Source organism: Notolepis coatsorum (genome assembly GCF_963971535.1).
Source record: "Notolepis coatsorum genome assembly, chromosome: 20".
Taxonomy (NCBI): Eukaryota; Metazoa; Chordata; class Actinopteri; order Aulopiformes; family Paralepididae; genus Notolepis; species Notolepis coatsorum.
In genome coordinates, this window is record NC_140184.1 from 38,681,391 (window position 1) to 38,705,110 (window position 23,720).

At 40.1% G+C, this 23,720-nt stretch overlaps 1 protein-coding gene across 1 annotated transcript in view; it reads right to left on the minus strand.

Annotated features, from left to right (window-relative positions):
• The window catches only part of luzp2 (leucine zipper protein 2), a gene marked incomplete at both ends in the record, with an annotated part of 652,643 nt that overhangs the window by 435,930 nt on the left and 192,993 nt on the right, over positions 1 to 23,720 (minus strand). The window lies entirely within an intron of this gene.

Here is a 23,720-nt window from a genome sequence, read left to right on the forward strand (position 1 = left end):
TGTGATCGGGGGCCACTCCACTTGGTAGGTGGGGGCTACCCCGACGCTGCAAGAGCCTCGTCAGACCACCCGCCTAGTATGGAGGAGGTTGTGACGGTGACCGCTGGCGTTTCCCAGGCGGTGGTGATGCCATTTTGACAAAAATAGCAACACAAGAACCTAAACTAAAATAAACTAATTATCACTGCTGACGTGTGCCTGTAGCAAAAACACTTCTGTTGTGAAAGAATAGGGAAGAGCGGAAGTCACACCCCTCTCTTAAGTGCATGTGCGAGAGTGGGTGTGGCCGGACAGGTGCAGGTGCATTGTAGCAAAATTATTTCAAGTAGCCCTATGCTAAAGGGGATTCCCATAGAGCAGAGTGGGAGCTATCTACGAAATATAACTTAGAAAAAGCCTGGGGGGTAAAATTAGGTGTGTGAACTAAAAATTAGGCTACTGATGATCATCAACTGGATGACGATTCTTATGGCATACCCTACTTGATGTAATGGTTAAAGCTGCATGAACTGCTTTTGAAATGACCACCATGTAGACTCAACCATATTGGTAATTGAAATCTTATTGAACGTAATTTGAATGTGGTTGAGTCTAAATGGTCCTCATTTCAAAAGCAGCTTTAAATAATGACTATAGGCCAAATACAGGAAACAGTCCATCCTACTGTAGCTGCAACAGCATCTCAGCTTTAACAATTACAAACTGTGTCCTTTTGCCAAGACAATGTTGGTGAATATGATGAAGATACGAATAATCATTTGAAGTTATTTCAAGAATTTCCCCACAGGGATAAAGAGCCATCTTATCTTATGATTTTTTCCATGGTAGCACATCTGAAGAAGGTACTGTAGGTAGGGATGGGTACCGAATTCGGTACTTTTGAGGTACCGAACCGAAACACGTCGGTACTACCGAGTATCGAATCAAGTGAGAAACCGAAAAAAAATTAAAGAAATTTTTTTAAAAAAAAAAGTACTTTTTTCTTTTCATCGTTCAACGTTCACACGCACAATATATGCTTACCTAGGATTTGACTTGATTCAACAACAAAGCAGTCGGAGCAATGACAAGCCGAAAACTGTCTAAATTGTAGTTATTTGAAGTTTGGATTTTTTTTTTTACGACTTAGGTAGGTAAATTACATTTCTTGTGACTAAAGTACCAAAAAAAGGTACCGTTGGGTACCGGTATCGATTCACAGGTACCGGTATCGGTTCAAATGTGAAAGGTACCCATCCCTAACTGTAGGTACTGTAGATCATTGAAGTAATAGGAAGTATACAGATTTAACTTTGGACTAACTTTGGATTTTAGAGTATATATAATATTACAACAATATACTGAAACTCACTCACAGTAGACAGTAGAGTATGGCCATGTTAAAATATATATTGGAGTACAATTTAAATAAACGCATAAATGTAAAGTGCATTGTTTTAGCGCCACCATCTGGCCAAATGGCAACAAATTCAACACTGCACTCCCCTTGGTCCTCAGCAATACACACACAGAGTGTGAAGGTCATCGGATGAACAGTTCTCGAGATATGCAAAGGACAGACACGCACTATAATCGCTACCATCGGGCCAAATGGCACCTTTGTATTCAACACCGCACTTCCTTGGGTCCAGCAATACACTCACCAAGCATGAAGCTAATCGGATGAGCTGTTTTCGAGATATGCGAAGGACAAACAGACACACACGTAGACGGACAGACAGATTCCTCCTTTTATAGTTCGATGACATTGCGAGGAATTTATTGCAGGATGAGAGACAAGGCCCGAACACGCCACCACAGCAAGTCAAAGTGACTTTATTGGCAACCATTTTCACCGGAAGGCTATTTATTTCTCAGTGTGCCTCTTTCAGAGTCAAGGTGAGAGCTAGCTTGTGTAGCTTTCCATGGGTCATAGGTGACATTTTGATAACTTGGTTGTGCTAATAGCTGTGCCCTATAGTTCCTCTATATGCCACGGTCTTTGGAGCTATTAATCACATACCATGACTCCATACTTTTTAATTGGTGCCATTGGAATGTGTCTGGAGCAATGCCAAGAAGCCTGTACAGTACCAGTTCAGCTGTACCCTGGCTCAGAATGTAAACCCGTGTCCATTCGCAAATAAGACGCTATTCTGGGCTGAGTTGGTGGAGGCTTGTATGTTAATTTAAGGGGGGGAAACACATGCATAGTACATGAGCAATACTGTATGCAAGGAGATGAGCTCCTGACTGAATTTAAATTTAAAACTGTCTGATTTGCCACACTTCAGATGAGCGACCTGCACCATGTATCAAGCCTTGCTTTGACTATCTGTGAATACAAACTAGGCAGAGCAGAGGGGGCTTCTTCCACACCACTGCAATGGGAGCACTTTAGAGTAATACTGTAAATGCTGCTGCACCATTCCCCATTTCACTATTAGAAATACAGTAGCACTGATAATATGTATAGTTAACACAACACATAAAAACACAACAATTCAGTCATACAAAATCCAATAGTCTCACTGCAAAAGCGAGCCATTCATACTTCATAGTATAGTATTAAGGATAACACAAATCCACTTTTAATATATATTTTTTAATAAATGCCCATCTTATGAAATGTAAGGATTTGGTTTATTGTAAAATAATGCAAATAAGGTACAGAGCTAAAACAAAGTTACTCTTGCACTATACTGTCTGCAAATGTTTTTTTTTTCAATACAGGACAGGAGAGCACATATGATTTGAGAGATGTTTCTAAGTTTACGGTACAAAAAGCTAAGAAAGGGATTAAAAGGACATATTGAGGTTAACCTCTTAACAGGCGCCCCAAAAAGTGGCCATTTTTGTTTTCATTTTTGAGGACTGCATACTTTTTTTGCCAACCAAAATACTTATGGAACAATGCTGATATAAATGTAAGAATAAGAAATTTGTTTGTATAGCTATTTATGAGAGTCACAAATGTGAATTTTATTTTTATTTTCTTATAATTAATTTTTGACTATGCGTGCACCTCATGGTACCAAAGCACCCCAAAGGCGCTTAAAACAAAATTACAAACATCACAAAACAAACTGGTCAGACTACTACTTGACCTTACCCCCAGAACCCACCTCACCCCTGCCCACTTTGACAACCTAGGATGGCTTAGAGTAGACGACAGAGTACAGCAACTTGCAATGGGCCTGGTCTACAAGATACATTATACGACTAAGGTACCCATGTACATGTCAAAATACTTCCCAAATGTCAGTGAATACCACAACCACTACACCAGAGGAAGCTCAACAAATCATGTTAAACCCAGATTCGGCTCAAACAAGGGACTAAATACGTTTCGCAATTATGCCACATCAATGTGGAACGCCCTACCTAAAGCTGTAAAGGAATGTGAATCCCTACCCACATTCAAAACCGCTCTTAAAGAGCACCTACGGGAGGCTGCAATTCGAAACTGGCCACCGTAAATGCCCAAAACCCCCACCACCTCCTAATAGACAGTCTCCTCCCCACCGCATGTATATATTCCCTCCCCGCCGTATGTATATCTCTCTCCCACCCACCCACCCCCTCCAAATGTACAGTCCCCTCCCCATCATATATATATACTCTGTCAGGATCTAGGGGTAACAGTACTGTATATTTGAATACCGTTTATGTCACAAATGTATCAGTACTAAATACCTATATGTCCCTATGCCATAAATGTCATGTATGTTGTGTATGTCATAAATGTCTATATGAATTGAAAATGGGGGACCCTGATGGAAACAAGACAAACGTCTTTCTCAGGTCTGCATCCCCTTAACAATTGTGTGTATTGAGCCGTACTGTATTGTACCCATTCTGCAATCTGTTAAATAAAGTTTTCATTCATTCATTCATTCATTCATTCATTCATTCATTCATTCATTCATTCATTCATTCATTTATTCATTCATTTATTCATTCATTCATTTATTCATTCATTCATTCATTCATTCATTCATTCATTCATTCATTCATTCATTAATTAATTCATTCATTCATTCATTCAGCTTAACCTGTTAATCTGTAGACCGTTTTCGCCTAAAGGTACATGCCTAAGTGAATTGAAGAGTGCTCCACTTCTGCAAGGTCAATTTGCATGTTCTTGGTATCTAGGGACATCTAGGGACCTGGGGGTATGTATTTCCAGTGTCAGAAATATTGTGTCTCTTACTAGGCTGAGTAAATTGTAATGAATAAATTAATTATGATTAATTATTTTGATGATGATGATCAAAAATTTATACATTTTCTGATAACTGAGCTCATTCACCACCTTATTGAGATCATGTGTACGGAAAATCTAAGCAAATGAACCGCGGGAAGATGATTAAACAGAAGGATTTGTAGATACAGTAATTAATGATAATCAACTTTAATTATAAATTCATATTTGACCTTGAACTTGACCTTGACCTTATTATGGCCAAATCATACATCTATGGATAGGGGAAATGCTCCTCTTTCAAATGGCAGGGTTTAATCTGGATTTAGTAATTTCTTGCGGTTTTTACGATAATTAGCATTTTTGTATTTCCGATAAAACATATAAAACATCGGTAAAAATGAAAATATACACTTTGACTACTGTTTTTGATAGGGTTATGGTCTTTACTCTTGGCTACAATTTTTTTCTTTTAAAAACATTGACCTCTTAACATCCAAGGGCCCACATTTGGACGATTCTTTGCCGATCTCTAGTGGCTCGGGTGTGCATTTATTTTAATACAATATATAGATAGAATTAAAGCCCTATTTGTTGCCTGTTGATTGCCCTTTCAGGTGACAAAATCCGTTCAGCGGTTCTCGAGTTACATGCCGATATGTGAGGCGTGCCCCAAAGTACGCAAAAGTACACATTACCACCCCTGACTCCCGGGGCTCTAGCTCCGTCAATCATTTGGCAATTTCGAAGATCTTTGCACAGGGTTGTAGCCAATGAGTGTGGCTTTCCAATGATACCCCATGATATGATAATTGGGTATCTAATACGGTCTCTATTGATCGATTTATGATAAAGAAAAGCAGGGTCCCCCTATAGGGGGACCTTAAGGCTTAACATTGCATGACAATATAGAACAGGCATTTAAGTATTATGCTTCAGCCAGGTACATTTGCAGTCACTCCCAAAACAAAGTTGACCTGATTTATAGTCTGGAATGATTGTGCATTATTGTATTGTGTGTGATGACTGAATAAAACGACTACTCCTACTACTCCTACTACTCCTCCTACTACTACTACTACTACTACTACTACTACTACTACTACTACTACTACTACTACTACTACTACTACTACTACTACTACTACTACATCACCTCTGACAAGTCCAATATCTCCAATAAAGGGGTTATAGCATGCGGGTTAAGTGATCATTATATGATATTCTGTACCCGCAAAAAGCTAAAACAAAAGGCTGGCTGTCACAAACAGTCACATCTAGAGACCTCAAAACCTATTCTAGCGAGGCCTCTAACCTTGAACTGGAGAGTCTGGACTGGTCAGATGAGCTCAATGGTACACTGGTTGAAGAAACATGGCTTGGTTTCAAAACCAAATTTTCAACAATACTAAACAACATGGCCCCCCTAAGAACCACCAGGGTAAAAAATCGCGCTGAGTCGTGGATGCACACTGAAATACTGACCACTATGAAAACCAGAGACAAAAAATGCTCTGAGTTTCGTAAAAGTCAGTCAAAGCTAACCAAAAGCACGAGCAGTGAACTCCAAGCACACGTGACTGAACTCAAACTGGAAAGAAACAGAATAAGGAATGACGTAAACTCCATGATCAAAACAGCAAAAAAATTACATCATCAATGACAAAACTGAGGAAAACAAAAACAAACCATGTGAACTTTGGAAATTACTCAATAATCAACTAGGCTGCAGTAAAAAACTTAAAGCCAGATTCTCAAACATAAACATAAAGACGGACAACACAATCATCAGAGACAAGCTGGGATGTAGCCAATTACTTAAAAATGTTCTTCACAAACATAGCCACAACACTGGTAAACAAACTACCCTCCCACTCAGGGCATTATGGGGTAGAACACATAGTAGCATACTACAAGAACCTAGGGGTCCACAAAGACGACTTCAAACTGGAAATGGTAACAACAGATGAGGTACTCAAAAAACTGAGTGCCCACCAACCTAACAAGGCCACTGGTCATGACAACATCCCCTCCAAATTGCTCAGAGACTCAGCAGCCGCCATCACCCCAGTCATCACACACATAATAAACCTCTCCATAAAACAGGGACACGTCCCCAAGGACTTCAAAATTGCGAGAGTAACACCCCTGCACAAAAAGGGCAGTAAATTAGACCCAGGCAACTACCGCCCTGTTTCTATCCTTACCTCCATCTCGAAAGTCATGGAAAAAATTGTATGCGAACAGGTCGAAAAGTACCTTGCGGAAAAAAATCGAATCTACGAATTCCAATCTGGCTTCAGAACATCCCACTCCACTGACACATGCCTTCTCTATTTAAACGACCACATCAAACAAGAGGTGGACGCGGGCAAATACTGCGGCATGGTCATGCTGGACCTACAAAAGGCATTCGACACTGTCAATCACACCATTCTGATTGACAAGCTAAAAGCAATTGGTTTTGATAGTCTATCAGTGAGCTGGATGCAATCCTACCTGGAGGGGAGAGAACAGATGGTGGAGGTAAACGGTACCCTACCCCCCCCCCCCCTCACAGTGAGCTGTGGTGTTCCACAAGGAATCATACTAGGACCGCTACTGTTCCTAATTTATGCAAATGACATATCGTCAGCTTGTGACTGCAACTTGTTCCTGCCTGTTTGCGGACGACTCAGCCCTGCTGGTCTCTGACAAGAACAAGTTACAGGCTGAAAAAACCCTCAGCTCGGAACTAGGCAAAATCTGCATATGGCTCGCTGATAACAAACTATCATTACACATGGGCAAAACAGAGTCCATTCTCGTCGGCTCAAATAACAAACTCAGCAAGACCGACGGCTTCTCAGTTACAGTGGGTGACAATATTGTCACAATGAAAGAAGAAATTACCTACCTGGGTTCCATCCTAGAGGCAAATATTTCCTTTGACAAAATGGCATCCAATGTAATAAAAAAAGTCAACCAACGAACTTGATTCTTGTACTGGATCTCCTCACTGGTAAACAAGAATACCCTGAAGACTCTGGCAGGAGCACTCATTCAAGGGTACTACAACTATGCTTGCACCTCATGGTACCAAAGCACCTCAAAGGCGCTAAAAACAAAATTACAAACATCTCAAAACAAACTGGTCAGACTACTGCTTGACCTTACTCCTAGAACCCACCTCACCCCTGCCCACTTTGACAACCTAGGATGGCTTAGAGTAGACGACAGAGTACAGCAACTTGCAATGGTCCTGGTCTACAAGATACACTACACAACCAAGGTACCCATGTACATGTCAAAATACTTCCCAAAGGTCAGTGAATACCACGGTCACAACACCAGAGGGAGCTCCACAAATCATGTTAAACCCAGAATTGTCTCAAACAAGGGACTAAACACGTTTAGCAATTATGCCACATCAATGTGCAACGCCCTACCCAAAGCTGTAAAGGAATGTGCATCACTACCCACTTTCAAAACCATTCTCAAAGAACACCTACGGGAGACTGCAATTCGAAACTGGCCCCTGTAAATGTCCTAACCCAACCCCCTCCAATGTACAGTGAATGACCAAGTATGGTTTTGTCAATATTCAAATGTACAGTTTTGCTTGTACAGTTGTACAGTGTCCCCCACCCACCCACCCCTCCTACCTATGTATGTAATATATGTTATGATGAATTGAAAATGGGGCACCCTGATATAAACAAGACGAAAGTATTTCTCTGGTCTGCATCCCCTTAACAATTGTATGTATTGAGCTGTACTGTACTGTACCCATTCTGCAATCTGTTAATAAAGTTTTCAATCAATCAATCAAACCCACTTTGTTACCAGCTTGCTTCCGTAGTTACACTTCAGTGGTGCCTTGCTTCTCAACTGCGAACATAATACTTTTGATATAACTGTGGTTGTTCTAAAGAATGAGCAGCGACTAATACAGTAGTTAGAATAGAATTAGAATGACTTTATCTGCCAAGTACATTCTGCACATGCCAGGGATGTGTCCTCTGTATTTAACCCATCCTAGCTGTTTAGGAACAGTGGGTGTCCATAGCCTGGCGACCTTTGACCAACTTCAGTTCAGTGCCATGGTCAAGATCAGTGGCAGGAGAACATGCATGACTTTTATATTGTGGGATGAAACAGGAAATCCCATTCAAACACAGTACCAAGAGAAAAGCCATGCAAACAAAGTGCCAAGAGAAAAGCCATGCAAACACAGTACCCAGAAAACACCCATGCAAACACAGGGAGAAAATGCAAACGCCACACAGAAGGTTTTTGGGGATTATATATTTGTACGTATTATCATACATTATTGTACAAATACAGGTTTTGCTGTCATTAAGGAGTATTTGACGAGGAGTAGCTCAGCTGAGGTTTGATGGGGTCCTACTGGCTACTAATCACCACAAAGTACCAGAAGATACCCCAAAGTACCCCAAAGTACAACAAAATACCCCAAAGTACCCCAAAATACCCCAAAGTATACCCAAAAGTATACCCCAAAATACCCCAAAGTACCCCAAAGTAACCCAGAATACCCCAAAATACACCAAAGTACCCCAAAGTATAACTCAAAGTACCCCAAAATACCCCAAAGTACCCCAAAATATCCTGAAGTACCCCAGAATACCCCAAAATACACCAAAGTACCCCAAAGTATAACCCAAAGTACCCCAAAATACCCCCAAAGTACCCCAAAAAAACCCAAAATACCCCCAAAATACCCCAAAGTATACCCCAAAATACCACAAAGAACCTCAAAGTTCCCCAAAGTATACCTAAATGTACCACAAAATACTGGCTCAGAGGTAGAGCAGGTCAACTAATGATCACATGGTCAATGGTTTGGTCAGTGGTTTGAATCCCAGCTCCTTCTGTTCACATGCCAAAGTGTCCTTGGGCAAGACACTGAACCCCAAATTGCTCCCAATGAGTCTGGCTGCCAGTGCTCTGTGAGTGCATGTGTGAATTGGTGGAGAGGCAATTATGAAGCTATTTGTGCAGGTAGGAAAGCGCTATATATGTGCAGTCCATTTCCCATTCCCAAAGTACCACGTATTTTCAAAACAAATGTTTATTTTAATATATTATTATTAACACAATGGCGCCCGACCACGGATATACTGTATACGTGTTTCGAATCCATGCTTAATGGACCGAAGGACGGATATATCCGTGGCAAGTTGTTTTGGCTTTTATTCCATTTTAATAACATTCAAGGTCGCCGAGCTGCACTGCAGATGTACCCTACTCTTTGAATTTGAGAAAGTGCATTACCGGCCAGATCCTCTTAGGGGCGCTATCGCGATAATGCAGTGTTCCCTGTGGCCGAAGTTGTCTTTATTTTTTTTTCTCTAATGTAGTTTTCTACTCACCTGAAGCGATAGCTATTGTCTGTTGCACGGAATACGTTTTGAATCACGGATTTCACTATGCAATAAGGGGATTTATCATAAGCCAATGGACATATCGATCTACCAGATGACGATCGATAACGGGGAAATGCTCAGGGGGATCCAACCGGCTCATGGTAAGATATTTTTCACGTAAAGTACATGCTGATCAGAGCTTGCTATGATACTCAACCAGCCGACCAGCGTATGTGGCTACTTAGACGAACACGGTTATTGGTAATCAATAATCAGAAACGACGTCCCCCGCCGCCCCCCCCCCCCCCCCCCCCTTTCATGCATACATGCTTGAGGATCATACCGATCATATGCAGTTTGAGTTTTAACTGTAGCTTTTGTATAACGGAAATGCCATTGGATATAACGTTAGTAGCTATTAGCCCTTTATCTCGGACAAAATGCCGTATAACGCTTATATTCACGGCGCTATAAAATGAGAACGTATTTATGAAAAAATTATTTCTTTAATCCATTTTGAAGGGACGGTTTATGGACTCAATTGACAATGAGAATGGACAGATAGCAATACTATAAAGTATATATTTAGCTCTACAAACAGCCTCAAGTCTGTTTACATATGCTGGCCGTCTAATCCTCGTGGCCGTCAATGTGTTCATCTCCAAACTTTTTTTATTTTCAATTTTCAACAATAACAACACAGCATCAACAACAATAATAACAGAACAGTATAACATTTTTGAACAAATCCCAGTAATGATGGAAGAAAAGAGACAACAGTAGGCTATACATGACAACATAACAGGACATTCTAACTGTGTCATTACATTACATTCTGTGTCATCTAAAAAAGAAAAACATATATAAACATTTTTGAAAAAACGAAATCTAATATCGTATGAGCATGCATGAACATACCTTCACTATTCAGTGAAGAAGACTTTCCAAGGCTTCCAACCAGAAAACGTGCAAACACTGAAGACTACATGACACAACTAAGACAACAATTAAAGTCAATGACAAAAGGAAGTGTGACCCTGACCTCCAAGACAACATGGTTAACGTAAACAATTTCAGACATGATGACAACAACTATAATTCACTATTCTCTGAAGACTTTCCCAGGCTTCCAAACAGAAATGATTGTAGAAAATTGAAAATAAAAAAATATTTTATATAAAAAAATAATGTATACTGTTTGTTCAGTGTTCAATACAGATGTTATTACATTTGGAGATTATAATATATAATAATATATATATTATTTTGTGGTACAGTGAGGTATTGGTATACTTTGGGGTGTTTTGGGGTACTTTGGGGTATTTTCTGGTATACTTTGGGGGTATTTTGGGGTACTTTATGGTACTTTGGGGTATTTTATGGTACTTTGGGGTACTTTGGGGTATTTTAGTGTACTTTGGGGTACTTTGGGGTATTTTGGGGTATACTTTGGGGTACTTTGGGGTATTTTGGGGTATACTTTGGGGCACTTTGGGGTATTTTGGTGTACTTTAGCGTATTTTCTGGTACATTGTGGTGATTAGAGGACCCGTTTGGGGTACTATAATCCCACTGTCTGCACTGCTCTCTCCGTGGGCAGCTGTACAATAGGCCTCTCCAGAATAATGAATGGGACGTATGCTTGACCAGACTCACTTATCTTCCTAAACTGAACAAATGGAGGAAGAATTGCGAGTCTCATCAAAGGCGCACTCTTAAATTATGTTTCATCTGCATAATTTCAATTTGAGTAAAAAATAGATTACTGGGTGGGCTTGGGTTAAAAATTAGTCATGTTAAATAAATGGGAAGGCGACGACAACTCATTTGGGGCATACATATTTTTTTTCTCAAATGCAATTTGTCTATCAGTTTCTCAAAAAAGATGAAATTGTACTCATCCCAATTTCCTTGTCCAGCCAAATACAATGTACTGTACATTAAGAAGTGGGCCTTAGAGGTTTCCAATTTATCCATAGAATAATAATCAAAGTGTTTAGTTTTCTGGGGTTAGGGTTGTTTTCTGGGTGGTGGGTGTTTGGTTGGTTGGGTTTTGTTATGTCTGGAAGGCGAGAGGAGGATGCAAAACAAAACATGGCACTCTCATTTTCCAAGAATCTGTCTACTGTATGTTATAAAAATGTTTGGGGGGGAGCTATTCATTAGAAGGCTTTTTTCTGCACCCTTAAGCCATGCATAAAATTTATATTTGAATCCCTTTTTCAGCTGTGAACAATTTACAGAAAATGTGATATTGGAACCACTCCACAAAAACAGCAATACTGCATTTAGCCTGCTTAACACTATGGCGTCCGTTCACGAGTATATACGTGTTTCGAAAAAGAGCGTTGTGGACCAGAGCCACGTATATACTCGTGGCAAGTTGTTATTGTTTTATTCCATATTTATAACGCTTATTAGGTACCCGATCCACTAGCAGGATCTTTCCACATATTTGATTTTCGAAACATGCAGTACCGGCCAGATCCGCTTAGGGGCGCCATCGCTCCACTGCAGTATCATTGATGGGATTTAAAAAAAAAAATGCTTTTACAGTTCTGTGGGCGGATCATAGATCCTTGATTCCAAAAGAAGACCCTCCATCTTGGATCAGCTTGCCGAACTTTTTTTCAGCGTGGAATAATGGGATTTATGATTAGCCAATGTGCATATCGATTTACCAGAATCCGATGACTGGTGAGGAAATGCTGCCGGCGATCACATGGCCTGACGGTAGGATAATATTACCCCAAATTACAGCTGTATTGGACATTGTTTTATAACGTAACGTGATCGATCAGTGAAAATGCTATATTGAACGCACACTTTTTTGCTAATCAATAATAGTAATCGGCGTTCCCCGCCGCCCCCATTTCATCCATAGATGCTCTGTAATAGTCCGGATGCTACGCAGTTTGTTTTATTTCATTCGTATATAATTTATACAGCAGAAATGGCGTTTGATATAACGGCACCAACTTTTAGCCTTTTTTGCAGCCTCTTGCAGAAAAGCCTAGACGAAAAGTGTGATATACCTTATATTCACAACGCTATAAAATGACAACCAACCGATGGATTTTTATTTTCTTTAAGCCATTATGAAGGCACGGTTTATGCACTCAAGTGACAATGAGAATGGACAGATAGCAATACTATAAATTATATATAAAGCTCTTAGAATGTACATCGGTTTGTTTACAATCCTCTGTCCTCTGAGGCCTAAATCGCCGCGGGGCGCCGGTCGCCATAGTGTTAATAACACATAGCTGCTCTTTATTTATTGTACATGTATATAGTAGTCATATACTGTACTTTATTTAATTTCCAAACCACTAACCATTTTCAGCTGGTGCTATTCCCTCAATTTATTTAGTTATAATAACCCAGGACAAATAACAAGAAGGTATGAACAAGAGAACAATAGTGTTTGGCATTCCGCTTTTATTCTGTCAGCAATTTGGTGTTCTTTAGTGGGCCGGGATGAGAGAGGAAGTCAAGTTAAATGCTTTGCATTTTTTACAACTTCCCAGATGGTTTCACATAAAAATGAAGCTCTGCATTACAATAAGGTGAATATCCAAAGTAGCCTCACAGTGTCTGACCTGTCTCCATCGTTTCAGCACAGAAGAAAGGTCTGGCAGAACCCCTTATGATTTAACATTGAGGTAAAAAGAACATTGTGAATTTTTTGTACAGTATCAATCAAAATAGCCTAGGGCAGCGCTAAGCTCAAGATACAGTGGTGTATTAGTGTAATCGTGTTGACGTTTTCCATCATGAGCATATTGCTGATTCACTCGAATGCCGTTTCAGAATATGGGTCTGCCTGTTATCTTTTTTTTTATATTTTATTTTATTATTATTTTTTAAACAGACATATAAACAAACATGACAACACACGATAAGATATACAAGCATTAATTAACAGTGCATATCCAATGAAATGACCATTTAGTCAAATGTCTTATACAGGATATACACCTAATACCTGTTATCTAAAAACCTACACACATATGCTCCAGCTCGAACCCCCCCCTCCCGGACCCCCCATTGGATAATCCAACCATTATAACTTGTTCCTAACCAGACACTACCATTATATGCTAGCTTTTATTCTCTCCACCACTTCTAACCACAATGTCATTTTGGATTCATTGAGACCCAAAATTCTTGCTGTAGATATTTCTTGATAAATCACATCGAGATATGTAAGAGTCCAGACCTTCCGGCAAATTTTTTCCGGTTGAAACCATCGTGATGCTATCAGCTTTTTAGCCACTGTGATACCGGATAAAACCAATCTCTTTAGCTGTGGAGGTACTGCATGCTCAAAGACATCATTCAGCAGTAATACAGAGGGGTGTACAGGTATATCCAGAGTTAAGAGATTTGCTAATTGCTGGGTCACTTCTTTCCAAAATATCTTAACTGGTGGGCAGTCCCAGTACATGTGCATAAATGTCCCTTCGTCCCCATTTGTACATAGGGAGCATTTGGAGTCTTGTTTAAGACCCATTTTGTTCAGTCTCATAGGAGTTAAGTATGTCCTGTGAATATAGTTAAGATTGATTTGTTGATGGTCCGGGTTCCTTGATGCAAGTTGTACATTTGCCCAGGCCTCTTGCCAGTCAAAGTCTGTCTCCAGGTCTGGTATATCCCTCCTCCAGACTGAGTCTAGATGGAGGGTTTCATACGAGGCCGTTAGTAATTGATGATAAAGATCTGATACAAAACCTCTCGATGTCTCTCTTTCATAGAAAAATTTGTGGTATCTGTGGTGTACAATTGGTATCTTTAATGGAACACCGTGAGCCTTCAAACATGCCAATAACTGTGCGTAAAAATAATATGTGGACTTGGTGAGATTAAATTTGTTGCGTATTTCATTGAAACTACAAAAACCCTGTTTGTTGAAAACGTCTCCTAATGAGTGTATGCCTTGCTTTTCCCATCTAGGGAATCTTATAGGTTGTTTTCCAATCAAGAGTGCATTGTTATTGAATAAGGGAGTATGATTATGCCATTTATGTGGGGTAGAATATTTTGTTTGTGTTTCGCGCCATATCCGGATTGCATGAGTGATTATGGGGCCAAATTTCCATTCGCATTGCTTAATTGATAATTTGGTGTATACTATGCCCTTCAGCCTATGTGGAGCTACTATATTTTCTTCTAAATTTCTCCAGGATACTAATGCTTGGGGATCAAACCATGTTGTTAGTGGTCTTAAAGTGTACGCCTTAAAGTAGTGGTAGAAATCTGGAAATGCCATACCTCCGTCTGCTTTGTTTCTCTGTGCGGTGGATCTTTTTATACGTGGTGGTTTGTTATTCCAAATAGATTTGTATGTGGATGAGTGTAATTCTTTCCAGTAACCCTTTGGAGGGGGTAACGGTAGCATTGAGCTGAAGAAGTTGATTATAGGTAGGACGTCCATCTTAACTATTGATATCCGTGCCTGTACTGAGTTTTTAAGTTTTGACCACCTGACAAGGTCGTATTTGATTTTGTTTTGGATTTTTATGTAATTGTGCTTCACCGTTTGGCTTATGGTAGGGAATATTTCAACTCCCAAACATCTAAAGTGTTTTACCATCTGTATCTCTTTTGGGAGGGTTATATTTCTTTTTGCAGGGGCGTTAAGTGGGAGGAAGGCCGACTTCGGCCAATTTATCCTAAATCCCGATAGATCTCCAAAGTCCTCAATCAGCTTGAGAAGATGAGGCAATGCGGTGTTGGGGTTTTGCATGAACAGTATTACGTCGTCCGCATATAAACTAATTTTGTGTTGTGTGCCCTTGATTATGATTGGTTCTATGGATTGGGATTGTCTTATATATTGTGCTAAAGGCTCTAATGATAGATCGAATAGTCCGGGACTAAGAGGGCAACCCTGTCTAGCTGAGCGTGATACCGGAAAGATTTCGGAGATGATTGTACCTGTTGTAATCATGGCCGATGGGTCTTTGTATAATACTTTAATCATATCAATGAATCCTTTTCCTAACCCCATCCTTTCTAATACTGCCCATAGATACGACCATTCCAACCTGTCAAAAGCTTTCATTGCATCCAGGGACAGTATGTGTTGCTTAGGTGTGTTGTCTTCCTTGTTAGCATCTAGTACGTGTAGTAATCGTCTTATGTTATCAGTGATCAAGCGACCTCTTATGAAGCCAGTTTGGTCCGGATGAATTAAAGACGTCATATGCTTTTGTAGTCTGATGGCTAATACCTTAGAGTACAATTTGATATCGGTTCCGAGGAGGCTTAAAGGTCTATAACTACCGCACTCGTGGGGTCTTTGTCTTTTTTAAGGAGTGTTATGAATGTTATGAGTGCAATATTGTCATTCTTATGGAAGTTCCCCTCCTTGACTGAGTATAAAATCATATTTAGTAATAAGGGTCCAATTATGTCCCAACAAGAGAGGTACATTTCTGGTGGGATACAGTCTCTTCCAGGAGCCCTACCACTTTGCATTTCAGATATGTGACTGGGCATGGGGGCGCGGGACTTGTTGAGGTAAGGTCAAATTTTTTTTTTACATATTGTGAAAGTACAGATTCATACCTTAAAAATAAGCCATCACTTGAACATTTTGGTGGGATATTTTGCAAGCTACATCCTATAAATCATGGTGATATCAGTAAACGCATTCAGAGATGAATGGTCTTCAAACTTGTGGAGAGGTTCACACCTGTGATTTAATCAACTACAACCCTACCCAGAATGCATTGTATTCCATGGCCCCCCTCTCTCTTGGGACATTAACACCTTGCATCAGGCTCTTTTGTTATGGCAATGACTCTGTCTTGTGGCAAGTTGTTGTGGCAGTTGAAGTGTAAGTCTAAAAGCCTTGTAAGTCTAAAAGCTAAATGACTGTATTATAAGGAAAGGTTAACCTTCTGTAGTGTGGTAGTGAAAGGTTAACCTTCTGTGGTGTTGTAGTGAAAGGTTAACCTTCTGTAGTGTGGTAGTGAAAGGGTTAACCTTCTGTAGTGTGGTAGTGAAAGGGTTAACCTTATGTAGTGTGGTAGTGAAAGGTTAACCTTCTGTAGTGTGGTAGTGAAAGGTTAACCTTCTGTAGTGTGGTAGTGAAAGGTTAACCTTCTGTATTGTTGTAGTGAAAGGTTAACCTTCTGTAGTGTGGTAGTGAAAGGTTAACCTTCTGTGGTGTTGTAGTGAAAGGTTAACATTATGTTATTTGGTAGTGAAAGGGTTAACCTTCTGTAGTGTGGTAGTGAAAGGTTAACCTTCTGTAGTGTGGTAGTGAAAGGTTAACCTTCTGTAGTGTGGTAGTGAAAGGTTAACCTTCTGCAGTGTGGTAGTGAAAGGTTAACTTTCTGTGGTGTTGTAGTGAAAGGTTAACATTCTGTTATTTGGTAGTGAAAGGGTTAACCTTCTGTAGTGTGGTAGTGAAAGGGTTAACCTTCTGTAGTGTGGTAGTGAAAGGTTAACCTTTTGTAGTGTTGTAGTGAAAGAGTTAACCTTCTGTAGTGTGGTAGTGAAAGGTTAACCTTCTGTAGTGTGGTAGTGAAAGGTTAACCTTCTGTAGTGTTGTAGTGAAAGAGTTAACCTTCTGTAGTGTGGTAGTGAAAGGTTAACCTTCTGTAGTGTGGTAGTGAAAGGTTAACCTTCCGTAGTGTTGTAGTGAAAGGTTAACCTTCTGTAGTGTGGTAGTGAAAGGTTAACCTTCTGTAGTGTGGCAGTAGCAGCAGTCGGTTGCACATGTCAAACAACCTGAGTCTACTCAGGAAGAACAGCCTACTCTGTCCATTCATGTAGAGGGCCTCAGTGTTGTCCGACCAGTCCAGTTTTTTGTTCAGGTGAACTCCAAGTAACTTGTAGGACTCCACCATCTCCACCTCCTCCCCTCCGAGGATTATGTGAGAAGGTGGACCCTTCCTGCCTCTCCGATAGTCCACCACCAGCTCCTTTGTCTTGCTGACGTTGAGTTGAAGCTGGTTACTGTCCGACCACCCCATGAAGCTCTCCACCAGAGCCCTGTATTCAGCCTCATCGTATGGCATAACTAGCCCTAGTAGTGTTTAGTGATTAGCATCACCACTTCATAACTAGCCCTGGTAGTGTTTAGTGATTAGCATCACCACTTCATAACTGGCCCTGGTAGTGTTTAGTGATTATCATCACCACTTTATAACTAGCTCTGGTAGTGTTTAGCATCACCACTTCATAACTGGCCGAGGTAGTGTTTAGTGATTAGCATCACCACCACTTTATAACTAGCTCTGGTAGTGTTTAGCATCACCACTTCATTACTAGCCCTGGTAGTGTAGTGTTTAGCATCACCACTTCATAACTGGCCCTGGTAGTGTTTTCTTTTGACTCCTTTGCCCACTTAGTCTTGTAATATATATTCACATTGAACTCTTTCACAACAGTGACGGTCTCTAGGCAAACGCAACTTTTTTGGCGTTCATTAAAAAAGTATTCAACTTTTCACTCCTCCTGAAATATTCTTAGTTGTGGCCTTGTCTTCTGGGCTACAGTACATATCAGGAAATGTCTGTTGCTAGGTAACTGTATGTGTGTATGTTTACTATAATGAAAAGGTTTTCACCTCTATGAATAGAAACCATTAATTTCCCAATGTACACAATTATTAACTGCCCTGGTGTGGTATGGTCTTGTCACTGCTAAAGTTTGTATTATTTAGCTAACGAGAGCTGACATCTTTCCAAAGTTTTCTCCACCAAGTAATGTTATATACAGGGTCAGGATGGAAGGCTCACATACTGTTTTTTGATAGGCTACAACAATGCAGTGAAGCAAGAGAGAAAGGGAAAGAGATAGACTGACTATAGCGGAAGATTCAGGCATTGCACAATTAAATATGGTTCTGTTATCAGGGACAACATGCATGATCCTATTGTCCAAGCCTATTTGACAGTAATATCATCTTGTTTGTGTTATGTTACAATGATGCACAGCATGATAGTGATTATTAATAGCATAAAGACATGCTGACTCGTCATTTAACAATTTTTCTGAAACAGGTCAAAACTGATTCATGATTTAATGAAGACAAAAAGTGGCAGAGTTGCTCATGTTTTGTGGCAAGACTACGAATTCTTAGATGAAGACTAGGAATGTTTAGATGAAGACTAGGAATGCTTAGATGAAAACTATGAATGCTTAGATGAAAGGTTGAGAAGAGCTTTGTTTCGGGCTCTGACTTCTCCAAGAATAGACTATTGAACTGAGTTACACTGAAGTATCACAAGACATAGACTCTCAAGTAGATAAACATATGTCGTCATCATCATAATCATCATCAACATGAAGATTGTGATATGGAAACTAGGGGACACACTTAGAGCAAGTCCACAAGGTCTGTTCATTTATTAAATTTTCACTAACAGGTACATTTCAGGTGGTAACACTTTTTTTTACAGTAAGAACCATACAAAGTGGAATATGAGTATTTTAAGACATTTATGGCAAAGATAACTAAATTCCACCATGGGCATGGAGGTGTTCCAAAATGCTGAAATTGTTTATTTATTTTGCATTTGTATAAGACTGTGTATGTGTTTAGAGCGGGCATGAGAGAAGGGGCTAATGGTCTTAAGTGCCTTCTAGGTTTCTGTGACGGTTTATTGCAGGGTGGTGGGTGTACAATGCTCTCTCAGACTTAATTATCTTCCTAACGGAGCGATTTATTTCCATTTCCATTAATTCGGAAAAGGCTATTTGCCGAAGTATGCATGACCTCCTATCGTGCAGTATGAGGGAACGCAGATAATGTATTTAGCAGGAGCAAGTATCCTATGAAATAGATCCTAATGAGAGACAATTGGCATAGGACAAACTGAGTTGTTAATGCACAGTTTTGAATTTCATATGCAATCATGTTGAAATGTGTCTGGGGAGGGCGTTCATATTGGATTGTTTGAATGTGAAGTGCTAAGGGCAGAGTGTCATATTGTATATCTTAATTATTATGGTATGAGAGTAGCAAAACACAAAAGGGAATCCTGCTGAAAGATATGATTAGCCTATTGTGAAAAGAGGAAAAGACATATTGCTATCATGACATACTTCCCAAACTATATATTTATATATGCTGTATGCGCAAGCTGCTAAAAAAAAGTGCTCAGCTGATTCACAGCCTCATATGCTTTTTGGGATGGGTATGAAAAACAGCATATAGAATTGGTGTGCATTTATTACATTAATGGGCTTCAGTGAGGTCTGGATGATACATTTGATTACTTCTCTGCTCACATCGCAGCGACGACCAGAACCTGCCGATTCCTCCTGAGCAATGTCAGAAGGATCCGCCCCTTCCTTTTTTTTTAGGTTTATCTTTTTTTATTGGAAGAATTAGTACATTTATACATTTCAGTTATCCAAATTATACAACTTCCATTTCCTTCCCCATTCCTATCCCCTAATCCCACCCATCCCACACAGTGAGGGCGACGACAAACATACATGAAAAAAAAAAAAAAAAAGAAAAAAAAAATAAGGAATAAAAAAAATATATATAGAAATTTAAATAATTAAACAAACGTACAGATGTGGCAGACAAAGCTAAAAAAAAAAAAAAAAAAAAAAGAAAGCAAAATGGGGAAAAAAAATATATATATATATAATAATAATATATAATATAAATGATACTCTCCATTTTGGTAGCGTGATTTCCAGATGGTGAAACAAATAAAATGGAAAGTAAATTTAACACCCTTAGCAGACCACCACAATGCCATCTCCCCAGCCATGTGTGGGCTAGCAGTGTCATGAAGGTAGATAGGGGGAGGAGGGTGGTCATGGGGTCCCAAGTTTGGGTGGAGTCATTTGGGTTTTGAAATGAGATAGGAAGGGCTGCCATGTTTTGTGGAAGATATCTGTGTGGCCTTGTGTTGTAAATCTGATTTTCTCTATATGTATAAGAGACATGACATCCCTCATCCAGTGTAAGTGTGAAGGGGGGGTGGCTGCCTTCCAGTTGAATAGGATGAGGCGTCTGGCAATGAGTGAGGCAAAGGCCATGGCATTGGATTGCCCAATAGATATTGCAGCGGTTTCCGGTGTTAAACCAAATAGTGCAATAAGAGGGCATGGGTCAATATTCATAAAAAATATATCTGAGTAAGATTTAAAAATGGAAGTCCAGAAAGGGGCCAGTACTGGACAATGCCAAAACATATGAATAAGTGAGCCAGGGGCTTGGTGGCACCGGTCGCATGTGGGATCCATGCCTGGATTTATCTTCGCCAGTCTAGTCTTTGACCAATATAGACGGTGGAGGAGCTTGAACTGTATCAATGAATGGCGGGCACATATTGAAGAAGAGTGTATTCGGGCAAGAGCGTTTTCCCATTCTTTGTCTGTAAATTGATGATTTAGATCGGACTCCCAGTTTTGTCTTATAGCCAATACTGAGGAGGGTAGGGATAGGGATATGATGTTATATAGTTTAGATATTGAGCCTTTGATTACAGCCTTCACCTCCAAGATGCGATCGATCAAAGTTTTTGGAGGTGTATGGGGGAACTGGTCAAATTTGCTCTTAACAAAATCACGTATCTGTAGATATCTGAAAAAATTTGTTTTTGGTAAGTTAAACTTTAGGGACAGTTGTGTGAAAGACATAAATGAACTGTCTTGGTACAAATCATAAATGTTCAGAATGCCATTCTTAAACCAGTTGCTGAAGGTTTCATCCACCATAGAGGGAGGGAAAAGGACGTTTTTGTGGACAGGTGACGACGGTGACATAACGTGGAGACCAAAGTGTTTTCTGAACTGGGACCAGATCCGGAGGGAGTGTTGTACTAAGAGGTTGTTGGTGTACTGGGCGGTTGTGACTAGGGATGGGTACCTTTCACATTTGAACCGATACCGGTACCGGTACCGGTACCTGTGAATCGATACCGGTACCCAACGGTACCTTTTTTCGGTACTTAAAAAAAAAAAAAAAAAAAAATATATACTTTTTTTTTTTTTTACTTTTTTTTCTTTTTTTTTTTTACTTTTTTCTTTTCATGTCAACGTTCACACGCACAATATATGCTTACCTAGGATTTGACTTGATTCAACAACAAAGCAGTCGGAGCAATGACAAGCCGAAAACTGTCGAAATTTAATTTACCTACCTCAGTCGTAAAAAAAAATCCAAACTTCAAATAACTACAATTTCGACAGTTTTCGGCTTGTCATTGCTCCGACTGCTTTGTTGTTGAATCAAGTCAAATCCTAGGTAAGCATATATTGTGCGTGTGAACGTTGACATGAAAAGAAAAAAGTAAAAAAAAAAAAAAAAAATGAATAAATTTTTTTCTTTTTTTTCTTTTTTTTTAATTAAAATTTTTGGTTTCTCACTTGATTCGATACTCGGTAGTACCGACGTGTTTCGGTTCGGTACCTCAAAAGTACCGAATTCGGTACCCATCCCTAGTTGTGACTGGGAGCGGAGAGCAAACTAGGGATTGTAAGGATGTTCTAGAACAAGATGCCCTTTCCATGTCCACCCATGCCGGTACCCACTGACAGAGTCCGTAATGGGAATGACTCCAATAGAGAATGCTGTGAATATTTGCAGCCCAATAGTAGACCAAGAAATTGGGTAGTGCGAAGCCTCCCTGCGATTTAGGCTTCTGGAGGGCCATTTTATTTATTCGGACTGGGCGTTTATTCCAAATAAAATCTGATATTGCCTTGTCGAGGGCTTTGAAAAATGACTTTGGAATGAAGATTGGAATATTTTGAAATAAGTACAGACATTTCGGCAATGTGTTCATTTTCACAGTGTTCACTCTGCCAACAAGTGATAAAGGAAGTGATGACCATCTGATGAAATCCTGCTTGGTGCGCTCCAGTAGAGGGGTGAAGTTGGACGCTATGAGATTAGAATGTTTATGCGTTATCGTTATGCCCAGGTAACGGAAGATGCTTGGGGAAAGCTTGAAGGGGAACCTAGAGGGGGGGATATTTCTAGCTAAGGAGTTTATGGGGAAGAGTTCACTCTTGTTTAAGTTTAATTTATAGCCAGAAAAAACACCAAACTCGTGTAGTATATGAAGGACACGTGGAAGTGTGGCCGCTGGATCCGCGATATACAGCAGGACATCGTCCGCATATAGCGAGATTCTTTGTTCCTGTCCATTTCTAATGATGCCTTGGACATGGCGGTCCATGCGAAAGGCAATAGCTAGTGGCTCGATCGCTAGCGCAAATAGTAGCGGGGAGAGAGGGCAACCCTGTCTTGTACCGCATTGTAGGGGGAAATATTCCGAAGTTACATCATTTGTTCGAACTGATGCCACTGGAGAGGAGTATAAAAGTTTGACCCAGGACCCAAATTTCTCACCGAAACCGAATTTCTGCAGAGTATAGAATAAGTAGTCCCATTCAACCCGGTCAAAGGCCTTCTCTGCGTCTAGCGCAACAACGACCTCTGCAACGGGAGACTCGGTGGAAGAGTAAATTATATTCATAAGGCGCCGCAGGTTGAAAAAAGCCATTCTATCCTTCACAAAACCAGACTGATCTGGATGGATAATACTTGGTATAATGGATTCCAGACGTCGAGCGAGTACCTTTGCCAAGATCTTTGCTTCATTGTTGAGGAGAGAAATAGGACGATATGAGCCACAGTCTTTCGGGTCCTTATCTTTTTTTAAGAGCAGGGATATTGAGGCTTGGTAGAGAGTCGGAGGAAGCGAGCAGGTTTGAAATGATTCCTCAAACATAGAAGCCATAATGGGACATAACTGGGTGGAATATTTTTTTAGGAATTCCACTGGGAAACCGTCTGGGCCTGGGCTTTTCCCACTCTGCATCATAGTTAAAGCCTGTTGAATTTCATCAGCGCTAATGGGCTCTTCCAAAAGAGTCATTGAATCATTGTCTATGACTGGTATATCCAAATCTGCGAAGAAACTATTCATGAGAGAGGGGTCTTTAGGGGAATCAGAGGTATATAGTGAAGAATAAAATGTTTTGAATTGACCATTTATTTCCAATGGGTCCGTATAGATCTCTCCAGTGGCAGTGTTAATTTGCGTGATCAAGTTCTGAGCGGTACGGTGTTTTAGCTGTAGTGCCAGCACTTTACTAGGTTTGTCATCAAATTCAAAAAAAGGACTGGCGTGATTCGAGTAGAAGCTGCTCAGCATGACTGGTGGAAAGGAGGTTAA